Here is a 13439-nt window from a genome sequence, read left to right as displayed (position 1 = left end):
CCACTGGCTCCTGATGAGCAAAAGTCCAGATTGATGGCCACTCATGGGTCACCCTTTTCCTTATCTCATAGGCAAGTTTAGGCTTGTTTTTAAAATCTCTGTTCCTGATATCAGGAACATGGTCTCTCCTATCTCAAAATATTGACAGAAAGAATATTCTGGGGCAGGTTGTTTTCTATGACTGAGACCTTCAGTTGCCCCTTTATGTCTGTTCTCCCCTTTTATGGTAATAGAAGTTTTAGTTGAGTATAAAAGTCTTCACCAATCTCCTGTTTCCCTTGCAGTGAGATACAGTCTGTGATGGGAGCTGGCAATGGGGTGGCAAGGAAGAAACATTCCCTTTCATTTTTTCCCTCCACGGCCTGAAATACAAACGCGAGGGCAGGAGCCGAGACTGTCATTTTAGATGCCAGGATGCAAGCTGCACTCTAAGGAAGGCAGAGTAACAAGACTCAAGGAAACTAGATGCCTAATACCATTGAACCACATCATGTGTGAAAGAGATCAATTTCTATCCTATTGAATTCTGGATTTCTTTGTCCCAACAGCTGAACCTATATATACTTACTATTACATGTCTCAGTGGAATGGCCACATCTGGCCTATGTGGATGTGTTTGGTCACTGGTGAAACTGAGGACCCATATCTTTGTAGGTTATGACTTTGATGGTCTCCAATAGATCACCTCCCCAGTATTCACTCCCTGTGTGGTCCCCATCCACAAGGACTCTGGACTTGGCCATGTGACTTGCTTTGGTTAATGGAACATCAGCAAGAATGATGCCCACAGAGACCTGGGTGCTTACACAGTGGGCTCGTCCTCCTGAGACGCTGACACTTGGGATGCTGCTTCTCCAACCCTGCTGCCAAACCTGAGACTCCAAGCACAGCCCCAAGGAGAGGCCATAGGAGGAGAACTGAGGCCCTGCCCTCAGCCCCAGCCAACCATGCATCAACTTGCCAGCCCATGAGTGAAGCCAGTTTGGAAGTGGATCCCTTAGTCTGAGACTTGGAGCAGAAATGATCTGTCACTACTACAACCTGTCAAAGTGCAGAATCAGGATCAAATAGTTAATTTTATTTATTTATAGTTGTCTTAAGCCATTAACTTTTAGGGTGCTTGTTACCTGGCACTGGGTGACTAAAATGCATGTGGCTGTCAGGGCCATTTGCAGTTCCTGAAAAGCTCTAAACCTGCTGTGCTTTCTTCTACCCCTAGATGCCAAGTGTGTCTTCCTCACACCTTCAAACTAAAACTCCACCCAGGAAGTTGCTGAGATTGGGGAGATATATAGGGGTGCTGCCCTTCCCTCCAGGGCCTTACCCCCAACTCCCACCAAGTGGTTATCACTTGGCTTCATGCTTAGACTTGTCGCTCTGGGATGGGGGTAGGGTCTGTAGGGCACCCCCACTTTCCCATATAGTGCTTAAGTGCCATATCTCTTACATAAGTTTGGAGGGGCAGTATGTGGCAGATAGGGGCTGTCGCTCCCCAGCGCTCCCATGAGTAAATGTTAAATAGATGGATGGATGAACAAATGAATGAATGGTGAATGAAAAGCAACTCACTGGCTCTGGATAGAAGGTCATGGTAAGAGTCTACGGCCATACCACCCTGAACGCGCCCGATCTCGTCTGATCTCGGAAGCTAAGCAGGGTCGGTCCTGGTTAGTACTTGGATGGGAGAAGGTCATGGTAAGAGACATGTAGAGGGGTGCCTAGGAAGGGCAGGGAGTCCAAGCCGTATGAAAGATTGCTTTGGTAATGTTTTTAGCCCTTTTAAAATATAATTCTAGTCACTACTGTTATTGAGTTCTTAATATGTGCCAGGCATTGTGTAAAATGCTTTATGTAAGTTATTGCTTTAATCATCTCAACAACCCTGGGAGCTAAGTATTATAACTTTCATCCCATTTTATAGGTGAGGAAATTGAGGCCCAGCGAGGTTAAGTAACTTGCCTGGGTGGGGATGGAGAATTTGAACCCAATGTGGTGCTGGCACCCAGGGACATAGCTGCCACCTTCTGACAAACAACAGGTGTCCACAATCCACTTTTGAAGAAAATGCCAAGCCTGGCACACGCTAGGGCACCAGCGCCAACCCCGTGTCTACCAAGTGCTCCAGGTCAGAAGAAAAGGGAGAGAGAGGGAAGGTGAATCTGGGGTCCATGTTCTAGCCAGCGGGGGCACTGGTGTTGGAACCCAGAGATGGTGCTGCCTGTTCTGCCCGAGCACCCTCTCTAGCCACTCCCACTCAATCCTCAGAAATGAGCCTGGCGCGTTCACACGTGTCCCTAATGCCAGGTTCTAAGAAAGCCACCTAAATACCTGGTATTTGAGATGTAAAGAGACCTGCTCCCTGTACTTAGCGCTGCGCTAACTTTTCCAATTATAGCACCCTATTTTCCAAAGCCTAAAATGGACATATGTTATAACTGTCTTGGGCCCCAAGGTTTCAGAAACACCCTTAAGGCTCCTGAAATACAATCGTATATTTTAGACTAATTCCTAAAGGGCCGAATGGGGTTATCTTTAACATCTGCCAGCACTTACAAATCTGGTCTTTGTTTGAAACTAGCCTGGAGCCTGGGCACACGGTAGCCCTAGGTGGAACCAGCTCTGAACTGGGTTGGTGGGGAGACAGGGGGAGGGAGATCCCAGGCTGGGGTGGGGTCGGGGTATGGGGAGGGGGACAAAGCTCCAGCCACCAGAGCCCCAGGCTAAAGGAAGAGGCAGGATCCACACAAAACCCATCAGAGGACCCTGGAGCAGCTGGGCTGGGTCTCTCTCCTACGGGCGCTGCTGTCACAGATGGGCAGGTGGCAAGGCAGGAAGGTAGGAAGGCCGCCCGCCTGCTCCCAGAGCCCGGAGGCAGGCGAAGTAGGTAGGTGGGGGCAATGGAGCTGAACTTTAATCACTCCCTGGAGCCGGTGTGGCTTCAAGCCTGCCAACTGGAGCATTTTCTGGTCAATTCCGACTGTCGTTATTAAACATTTATTATGCAAGGGAGATGTGCTTTTCTGGTTGCAGCCTTTGGCCAGCGGGACTTGCTGAGTAAATGGACTAGAACTAATCCTGTAGCTAAACAGTGAGGGCTTCAAAAAAGCAAACGCCTTACTTGCCTAATAGCTCCCAGGGAGGGTGAGATATAAAGTATCAGCCCTTGGACTGAGATGGGATAGAATCTTTCTGACAGCTCTGTGAGCAGATAGGGCAGAGCTGACAACAGCTTGTTAGAAGGTAAAGGGCATTGACTGAGAATTTAGGGATGTCCCATAAAGGGTCAGAATCCTGGGCATCAGGAGACCTGGGTTCAAGTCCTTCACCGGGGGATTTCACCTCAGTAGTTGGGAGGGGCATCCCTTTCCCCCAGAGGCCAGGGTCTAGAGGAGGAGGAGAGGAAAAAAGGGTCACTAGTCCAAGTGGAGAGACACAGTCCTGCCCTCAGGGAGGCCCAGTCCACGGAGCTTGGGGTTGAAGACAGAGCAATACAACAGGTTGGCTCTGTGGGACTCAGGTCTACCTTCTCTCATCTGCCTCACTGCTTATCCAGAGAGGGCCAGGGGCTCCTGAGATGGGCATCTGGGCCTACAGGGAGGCCAGATGGGATGGGCACCCTGCCAGCACCGGGATGTCACTGGGCAGTGCCAGTGCATGTGCCGCTCACACACACCCACAGTAGGCACTGAGAGGTCAGCAAACTGTCCCTGTGGAAATGGCCAGGCCATTTTTTCCAAAGTGGGAAACAGCTTCACTGACCCTCTCAGAGGAAAAGGATCAGGAAAGGGACTTGTTTGGGTCTGGAAAATTCCCCAAACAAGGGGGAGGCTTTGATTCCAGGACAATTCACTAGAATGTTTCCTCAGGTTCGGGCTTTTGGTCTGCCCTGTGCCCTGCTTCACCCCCAGGACCTAAGACACTGCCAGGCACATAGTAGGTGCTCAATAAAAAAATTTTTTTAATTAGAGTGCATTTGCCTTTTCAAGACTAATTCAGAGCTCACTTCTGAAAAATCTTCTTGATATAGCTTTCCCAACTTCATTGATAACTAACTACTCAAGAGCAGTGAATATAAAATTCATTTGCAAATATAATCAACTGAATTCCAACAACCGGTTGCTTACAAACAAGGAGACTGTACTTATGCCTCTAGGAACTTGCATTGCTGGGATTCAAACCTACATTTGATGATCTGCCCCTCCAAATTTTTCCCTTCTAAATCCATGGAATTCTTCTTTTTTTTCCCTTTCATATTAGTGTTGTGGTCCAAAAGGAAACTCCACAAAGATTTTGTGTAGCTTCTGTATGAACCCAAGATTGGACAGGGTACCCAAAAAGCCCCAGTCCCAGAGCCCTCAGGCACGGGGACACTGGGCCTGATGGCAGCTCCTGTGGCAGCTGCCCCAGTCTCCCCATGACCATGGTTCCCAGCAAATGCTGGTCCTGCCAGCACTGAACTTAGTGACAACTGCTGTCCAGACCAACAACAGATTATCCTCCCGAGGGAGTGCTCGCCCGGATAGCGTTCCACAGTGTTCCAAGCAGTTTAAAGTCTGTGGTCAGAAAAGGCATCTCATCTGGTCCATCACCTGCTTGGTCCCCAGGTGCCCCTTGCAGACTTCGGGGGTGGCTGACTCTTCCACCTTGGTCTTCCTCCTGCAGAGCTGAAAGCCCTTGCCTCATAGGCTGCCCATCCAGGACCTCTCACATTGGCTGGAACATTCTTTGTGATCCTTTCTTAGGATACTGTGTGTGTGTGTGCAAATGCCTCATCTCCCATGTTATTATGCTTTCCTAGTAGGTGCCAGGCACAGAAATTTCATCTTCACTAAATTCTACAACCATTATCCCCTTTCTATGAACAGACTTGAAGAGGTCACTTACCTCGTCAAAGGTCACTTATATGTGAAAATGTCAAAACCAAGGTTTGACTCTAGAACTGTTAGCATCAAAGGGCATCTCTAAGCTAGTCTTTCCCCGAAGTAGCTGCTGAGAAAAAAGGACAGCTCATTGACAAAAAAGGCAAGGGAAAAGAATACAGCCGCTCCCCATACATCGATATGGTGCTGTGGTGCCTAGAACATTTCTAGAAGAACATCTTCAGGAAGAAGCTGGCCACTGCTAGCCAGGTTTCCGTCATATGAATGGTGGCCAGTCACCACACTGCTCTGCTACTCTGCCTTTCCACTTCACCATCAGTCTAGCTTGGAGATCTGTGCATGAGCACAGTGTGGCCCATCCCTGGGTCGAAGTGTTGGCATCTCTCTGGGAGTGGTACTACTAGCCTCTGGAGCCAGACGTCCTGGGTTCAAAGCCTACCTCGCGCATGGTTATCTGTATGACCTGGAGAGGGTCTCTGTGGTGTGAGGATGGAAGAGCTGAGGCATGTATCATACAGTGCTCCTGGTGCCTGGGAAGTGCTCTCGAGTGTCCCTGTGATCATTACTGTCATTCGAATCTCAGAGGACAGACTACTAATCAGGGGCAGTGACTGACAGCGGGCTCTGGAGTTAGATGGCTTGGCATGTGATCCCATGCTGCATCTTTCTGGTTCTCTTTGCCTCTCAAAGTCTCACAGGAGGTCAAGCAAGGTGTCTGTTACCAAGCAGAAGCTGGAGGAACATCACGTAGAATGGACGACACAATGACCATGGGGAGAAGGCAGCCAGGTGGAGCCTCAGGCTGCTGAGGGGCTGCTGGCACATCTGGCAGAGGGCTATGGGTGGCTGGTCCTGGCCCACCTCCTCCACAGCACCCAGTGTGATCACAGCCTGAGGAAGATGCTAGACTGTCCTTCATTCCCAAGGGGAGAGAAATGGGTCCATCAGAGCAGTCGACCCACCTCCCCGGATGTGAGGCTGGAGCACAGGAAGCCAACTGCAAGCAGAATCATCCACTTTCGGGGGGGGGGGGGGACATCACCTTTGAGGCTGCAGAGTCTCCTCGGACACGTGGTAGGAAAGGGCTTTCATGACAGCCAGCCTGAAGATAACACAATGAACAGGAGTGTTGTGTGTGTGTGTGTGTGGTGCGGGGTGGGGGGGTGGTGGGTGGTGGTGGTGGTGGTTGTGCCACAGGTGCAGGCTCCTCTAAGCCCTGCTCACCTGCCCTGGAGGGGCTGTCCCAGGCCTGCTCCCATGGCCTGTCCAGTCCTTTTCTTTAGGGCAGCCAGCTAGCTCCTCAATTTTCTCTCCTGGTTGAAGAGGAAGGAGGACCCAGCCTCTGGCCCTCCCTGTACCCATCTTCCATGGGTTCCTACTTTCAGGCACTTCAATGAACTCGTTTACACTTCAGTTTAGTAGTTGATCTGTCCAAGCTCCCCTTAATAGATGAAAATCCTATGCGGGAGAGGCAAGCTTTTGTTCATCTTATTACCATCCCTGGGGATTATATTGGTGAAGTTCAAGTACAATGCTGTTTTTATTAATATCCCCAAAGATCAAGGGATGAAGCCATAGCAAGATTAATTGAACACATATGATGCATGGCTAGGCCTGGTGCTAAGCACTTCATATGCATTAATGTATTCAGTCCTCAGGACAACTCTGTGCCACCTATTTTATGGTCTTTGGAGAGAGAGAGAGGAAACTAAGGCACAGAGCAGTTGAATGACTTGTCCAAGACCACACAACTAGGAAGTAACAGAATTCACCTCCAGCACACTGGACCCTACATCACTTGGAACCACACCATGAGCATCCAGGGGGCATTTGTGGGGTGACTGAATGATCTCCATGCCCACATGCAGGCACACTGTGGGGGAGGTAGAGGGCTGAATGTTCCAGTCCTGGTTTCTAAACTGATATGGGGCTCGAGTCAGCAGCTTGGCACCCTCAGGCCACTCAGCTCTGGTTCTTTCTCACCCTACCGGCCACCTGACCCTGCACAGGCAGCCCAAACAGGTCTTCCTTGCTAGGGGTGCCTCGCCTGACAATCCCTGCTCCCCCAGGAACAGACCTCTCCTGCCACACCTGTCAAGGTCATCTGGTCTGCTCGCCTCTCCCAATGTGCTGGGCCAGGTGTCCATCTTTCCCCCACCCTTCTTCTTTTGGCCTTCTTGAATAATTAGTGGTTAGGAGCATGAACTCCAGGGTCTGATGGCTTGAGCTCCTATCTTGGCTCTGCCATGTGACCTTGGGTATGCTACTTGACCTCTCTGAGCCCTATTTTCTCATCTTTACAACAGAAATCAAATCAGACTGTTGTAAATGGGTATGAGGATTAAATGAACTAAAACATGTAAAAGGCTTAGAACAGTAGCACATCTCAAACAGCATATACTGGTTTATGAATATTATATTTCTTCTTACCCTCTGGTGACTAAGTACAAAGGCAGAGAAGGATTCACAGGACAAAGTAATAAATGAGTTGTAGTCAGAGTCACTGAAGAACCAGAGCAGAGGCCAGAACACTCTCTGCTTTCGCTTAAGGTCAAGGCCAGCTGGGGCGGGGTAGGGAAAGGCCCCATTCCCAGGCACCCCTGCTTCCCTATGCTGGTGTTGTCTGGCCCTCTGCTGAGGCCAATAACCAACATCACAATAACCCACTCAATACCTACAACTTGGGTATTCACAGACATGTAAGTTTCCACTTGGTGAATTTAAAGGGATTTTTTAATTTAAGATTGAATTTTTTTTTTTTTTTGCATAGAAGAACTGGGGTGTAGGCCAGAGGTACAGGGGGATGAGAAGATTTGCCAGAGACAGAGGGGGGAGCAGAACAGATGGATTTACTGAAATACACTGCTGAGGGGAGCAGCGGGCGAGACAGGAGAGGTCTGCTGCACCATGTGGGTAGCTCCCTGGCCAGGGATTGAAATCAGGTTATGGCAGTGATTGCATTGAGACTTAACCCCTAGGCCACCACAGAGTCCCCAAATTTAAAATCTTGATCAAATTTACATATGCACATAAGAATCTCACAGCTCTCAAAGACTCGTCCAAATAGCAGTCGCACCCAGCAAAAAATGGTCCCTTCACTGGTCAGGAGAGGTCCCTCTGGTGCTGGTGTGCCCCATGCTCCCACCCCTCCCATCATCCCCACGCCCTTGTTGTGTGGGAGTTGTAAAAGCTTTGACATCTAGGGTGAGCCATTTAGTAAACTGTGATTGGTTGTTTTACCTTTGCATATGTTTTATTCTCCCTGGAATTGATGGTTCTTTGTTTAATTACATTTCTAGGCACTTAGAATGAGTTCAATGACTTCTTGCTGTATGATAATAATAGCTAACACAGAGCACTTTCTGTGTGCCAGGCACTGTTCTGAGCACTGTTAATGCCATTCAGTCCTTACAATAGCTCCCTGAGGTATGCAGTGTTATGATCCCATTTTACAGAAGAAATTGTGGCACAGAAAGGTTGTGTGACTTACCCACAGTCCCAGACTTGAGTCCAGGCTCTTACTACTGCAGGATCTATGTCTCCCCGGCCCCTGGGAAAACACCTGCTAGCTAAACTCCTCCAGACCCTCCCAGTCCTCTCACTGTTTTCTGAGCTCAATGTTGTCTCCACAGCTGTAAACTCGGGAGGGCAGGCCTGGTCTTCTCCTCTGTGGTCCTGGAAGCAACTAGACTCAGCACACCTCCCTGTGCTTGCCAGGACTACCCTGCCCTAGGTGCCTACTTGTCCACTTGCTACTCTAGCCTGGGCCTTTCAGCTGGGAGGCAGGGCAGGAAGAAGAGCTGGTGTGGTTACAGCTGGACCTGCAGAGACACAGAAGGACCATGAAAGTGTCTCACAGCCTCACCACCAGAGGACTAAGGTCATGGATTTCTTCCTCTGGCTGCCCATTCAGGGCTGTTTCTAACATGGTAGACTTCTAGTAAGCACAGACACATAACATCACATGGTACACACACAAATGTGCAAACATATGTGCACATTGTTCATATATGTTAATTATGCACATCTATTTCCACATGTGTATATATACCCATACACACAGATACAATTGTGTTTCATATGCACACAAACACACACAAGTATACACACCTAATACACAGATATGCCAGTTACATATAGGTATACTATCTCCACAAACAAATATTAAGACAGAAACACATTTTATAAACACATGCATGCTCTGTTTACAAACACAAATCCACATCCATTATCTATTCACACATACACAGACACACATGGATTTGAACTGTATAAATCCACTTCTAGCCATAGTTTCCGCATTCACGGAATATGGTGGCATCAGTCAGTTGAATTAAAGATGTTGGACACTTGTAGGTGAAAACCGAAGCTATAGAGGTTGAACTCTAAGGGACTTGGGCATCTTCGATTTGGGTATCTGTGGGGACCCTAAACCTCTCCCTTGGGGATACTCAAGAATGCCTGTGTACATATTGCGCAAACAAAAACACCCATATGTAAATATATAAACATATAACCCATATTTGCAAAATACTTGCATGCACAGCCATACAAGCACATGCAAATAAACAACACACAGCAAACATATTGTGTGCAAATCTATATGTATGCACATCCACACATACAAAAACTTGCACTAACACATATGTGCGTGCTTGTGCATACATGTGTGTGCCTGCCTGGTTTACAGGGAGATCAATGGGAGGAGGTCAGTGTGTCCGGGTCCTACAGTCATCAGATGACTTGGCCTGAGTGTTTCCTGACCTCCCCTTTGGGGCTGCCTTGTGGTGTACGCCCCTTGGACATGGTTAGGACAGCACCTGCCTCCTTACATCAGCAGGGAGATCCAAGATGCTACAAGCTCATGCTCTTTTCCAAATGAGAAAGTGGAGACTCGGCCAAGTGAGTTAACTCACATGAAGCCAATTTAAGGAGAGATGGGATCTGAGAGTCTATCGGGATCCAAAGCGCCACATCTTGCTGAGCCACACCTCCCCTCTGAGATACTAGGCCTCCTGCACGTGGGCTATGCTCCCAGTAGGGCCGGAGAAGATACCGCCACAGGTCTGAAGGGCAGCAGCTCCCTGAGAAAGAGGGCTCCCTTGGATGGGCGAGAGGTGGTGACAGTGACTACAGGGAGGGAGGGCCAGAATCTGGAGGCAATGTAGAACTTTCATATGCTTGGGGACCCTGCCTTCACCACTCCCAAACCAGAATCCCCAGCTTTGTGTGGACTGGGGGTAAGGCCACCAGTTCAGGGAGGCTACCCAGAGGCCCCAGCCTTGGTCCTTCCTCCCTGCCTCGGCCTCCTTCCCCAGCTCAGCCTCCCTGCCAGCACCAGCTTTCCCCACATACATTCCTCTCCCTCAAACATTCATCTCAAGCAACTTCTTTGCAGAATTTGATTTGCCGCTCAGGCATTTCCTCAAGTGGCCCCTCGGTGTTTGCCCTCATCCAGATGGCATCCAGATGCAAACAGCCCCTTACCCACCCACCCCTGCTCTGGCCTCTTGGTGGGGGAAATTATATTCCTGAGCCCAGCTCCCTCTACCTCTCCGCATCACTGGCTTTGTTTCTCGGGCCTGAGATCTGGGCACAGGCTTACACGGCTGCGCACTGCTGCCTCTCTCCCCAGAGCCAGGACTCTGGTTGTCCTCTCACCTGCTGCTCCTCAGCCTTTGTTCAGTTCTGCAGGTAATTGCTCCGTGAGCCAAAGCAAATGTCAGCATGATAGTGAGGGCGATAGGCTGTGGTTCTGGCTGTGGCGAGGAGGCGGGAGAGCGGGCGTGTGATTACACGAGCAGGTGAGAGCACCCTGGCGCTCCAGCCGAGGTCCTTCGAGATGACCACATGCGGGTGAGGGAAGCAAGGTGCAGAGAGGGGAACAGATTACAATCATGCTGACAGTTGTGGACCAATGTTCAAGTGCAACAGTAATATACAGATCAGCTTATTTACTCCGGTGAGCTGGACATGACTGTCCCGTTGTACGGATGAGGAAATGAAGGGGGAGCTAGCCACAGCGACGCTCAAAGAAGAACTTCTGTGTGCCAGGCACAACAGAGACATCAGCTAACTTAATCTTTGGAAGGCCCTGAGAGCTGGCTGTGACCATCCCCGAAGTGACGGCTGAGGTACAAGAGGCTTAGTCACTCATACAACACATGTGTGTCCTGGGGCAGAGCAGGGCCAGGACTCCAGCGGCAGTCCCAGAGCCATGTCCTGGCCTGGAGACACCTCCCTAGTGGGAAACATCTCCAGGGGTCTGAGGGAGAGTCCAGGTAGAGGTTCTCATGCCTGGGGAGCATGGTTCAAGCTCCCGGCCTCCCAACTCTGTCCAGTGCTGGACTCTCGATCCGGCAGGGCTAGAAGTCAGTCCCCTGAGGACCAGCTCTCAGCTGCTTTGAGAGGCCCTCAGCACTGGGGAGGCCCTTGCTGATCTCCACTCTAACCCTCTTTTTCCCCTTCAGAGTTAATATTCATATACTCTGCCTTGATGTTGAGATGCTGCTGTGGACATCAAAGTGGTTGGAGGGTTTCCTTGGTCCCAGAGACCCCCGGGGAACCCCTCAATCCCTTCCAGTCTCCAAGTGGGGCCCATCAGACCGCTGCCAGCTGGAGTGATGAGATGGCCGTGCAGAGCCCAGATGGACTTTACTCTCTTTTTTTCATTGTGCGTAGGCAAACTTCCTTGATAGAAAAACTGGGCATTTGGCCCTGACTCAAGGCTGCTTTGCCAGCATTCCCTAAACCATGGGACATCGGACTCTAGAGGTGTGAGGAGCAAGGCCAGCTGCGGAGTCACCAACAGCTGTGGGGATGCCGCCCGGTAGGATCTGCCTGGCAATACTGAGGTGGGCCTGAGGTGTGTGGGCAGAGTCTTCTGGGAACCCTGGATCAGCACCCACCCTCTGGCCTCCCAGCCCCAGACAACAGCAGAGCTGAGAAGCTGGATACCTTAGGAACAAGCTGGAACTTCTCACCTGCCTATATCCTCTGCCCAGCACCTCTTCCAGGCTTCGTCTCAGCTGTGAGGGTGCATGAGGGTGCTGGCTGGTCTCTGTGTCTCCCTGCTACCTTCCCTTAGCTTTCTATCTTCCTTCCAGATTCTAAGCGCACGCGACTCTGTGACAGATGGGAAACCTGAGGGTCTTAGCCTATCTGAGCCAGGTTTCTCCCAACAAGAGTCAGAGGCGCTGTTTTATTTTGTTTTGTTTTTAACCAGGGAGCTGGGCTCACCTGGAAACCCAGAGAGCTCCAGGGAAGAGCCAAGGCGGAAGAAGAGAGGGGCTCTCCCTGCAGCTACCTGGGTGGGCCACTGTAGGCATGGGCTGGCTGGGCCAGTGCCCTGGGGTCTTCGAGTGGTGCTTTCTGCCAGAAGTAGGTGGGTTCCTGTTCGAGAATGACCAGAGGGACCAGTCATGATCACAGGAGAGGAATCTGTCAACAGCTGCCTGTTGGTGGCCAGGCAGCCTGGGAAGGGACAACAGGGCCAACACGCCAGGTCCTGCAGGTTAATGTTTGACTGGGAGCCACGTGTTTTTCCACTGGGTATTTTTATCCTCTGTACCTGGCAGTGGACAACCGGCGCCCTCCTCTGTGGGCAAAGGAGGCAGGGAGGGGGTGTCCAGCTGGGGTTACACTGGGCAAGGCAGGGCTGCAAAGAGGCCAGAGGGGTGAGGGGCAGGGGGAAAGAGAATGGAGGGGAAGAAGAGGAGGGCAGTACGCCACACCCTGTTTCCAACTCTCCTCTCCCTCAACAGACTAGCAGAAGTAAGGGGAGAGAGCCTAAGGGGCCTTCCAGAATCCACAGATTTTTCAGGAAAGTTTAAAACACCCTCCTGTGGTCCCCTCACTGGTAATGAATCAGTGTTAGATCCTGGATACCCCAAGTCTGAGATATCTCTCTTCTGAAGACCCTGTGAGCTTATTCAGATGGTGGGAATAAGTCACCACTGGTGGAGGCTGCCCTCACACAGGGCCACGCTGATGGGGAACACAGCCCTGCTCCCAGGGAAGCCCCAGTCTGAGGGGTGGGGTCTTATGATAAAATCTCTGTTCCTTTGTATCCAAGAAGTCTAAAATTGAGTTTAAAATACCCTCTGGGTCATGGAGTTATGAGCTTCCCAAGCTCTCACTGCTCTCATTTTCTTCTTGGCAGTGGGGTGTCTGGTCAGAGCCGGCTTTATGAGGCTGTTTACAGCCCAGTGGCCAGAGTCCTCTCACCCCTGTGTGGGGCGTGGGGGAGGGAGGCCCTCAAAGGCCGCTCAGCTTGGGGCCAGCTGATGCCACAGTGCCAGTCAGAAAAACCCACTTCCTTCCTGTCTCCTCTACGAGGCCCAGAGGGACATTGAATGGACACTTGAGCCTGGTGGGAAGTGGGTCCTTGGCAAACCTGCCCTCCCGCTGGCCCCCCAAATCACCAACAACCTCTACTCCCTACCACTCACCAGCACTTGGTCTAAAGCAGGGCCGAGCTGACTCCCCCGCGACCCCAGGGTCCTTCTAAGGGCTCCCTTGGGCTCTTGCAGGGAAAAAAGACTGTCTGGGGAAAACAAT

This window comes from Talpa europaea, assembly GCF_964194135.1.
Source record: "Talpa europaea genome assembly, chromosome: 2".
Classification (NCBI taxonomy): domain Eukaryota; kingdom Metazoa; phylum Chordata; class Mammalia; order Eulipotyphla; family Talpidae; genus Talpa; species Talpa europaea.
The sequence above is the reverse complement of the archived record's forward strand: the minus strand, read 5'-3'. Positions refer to the sequence as shown.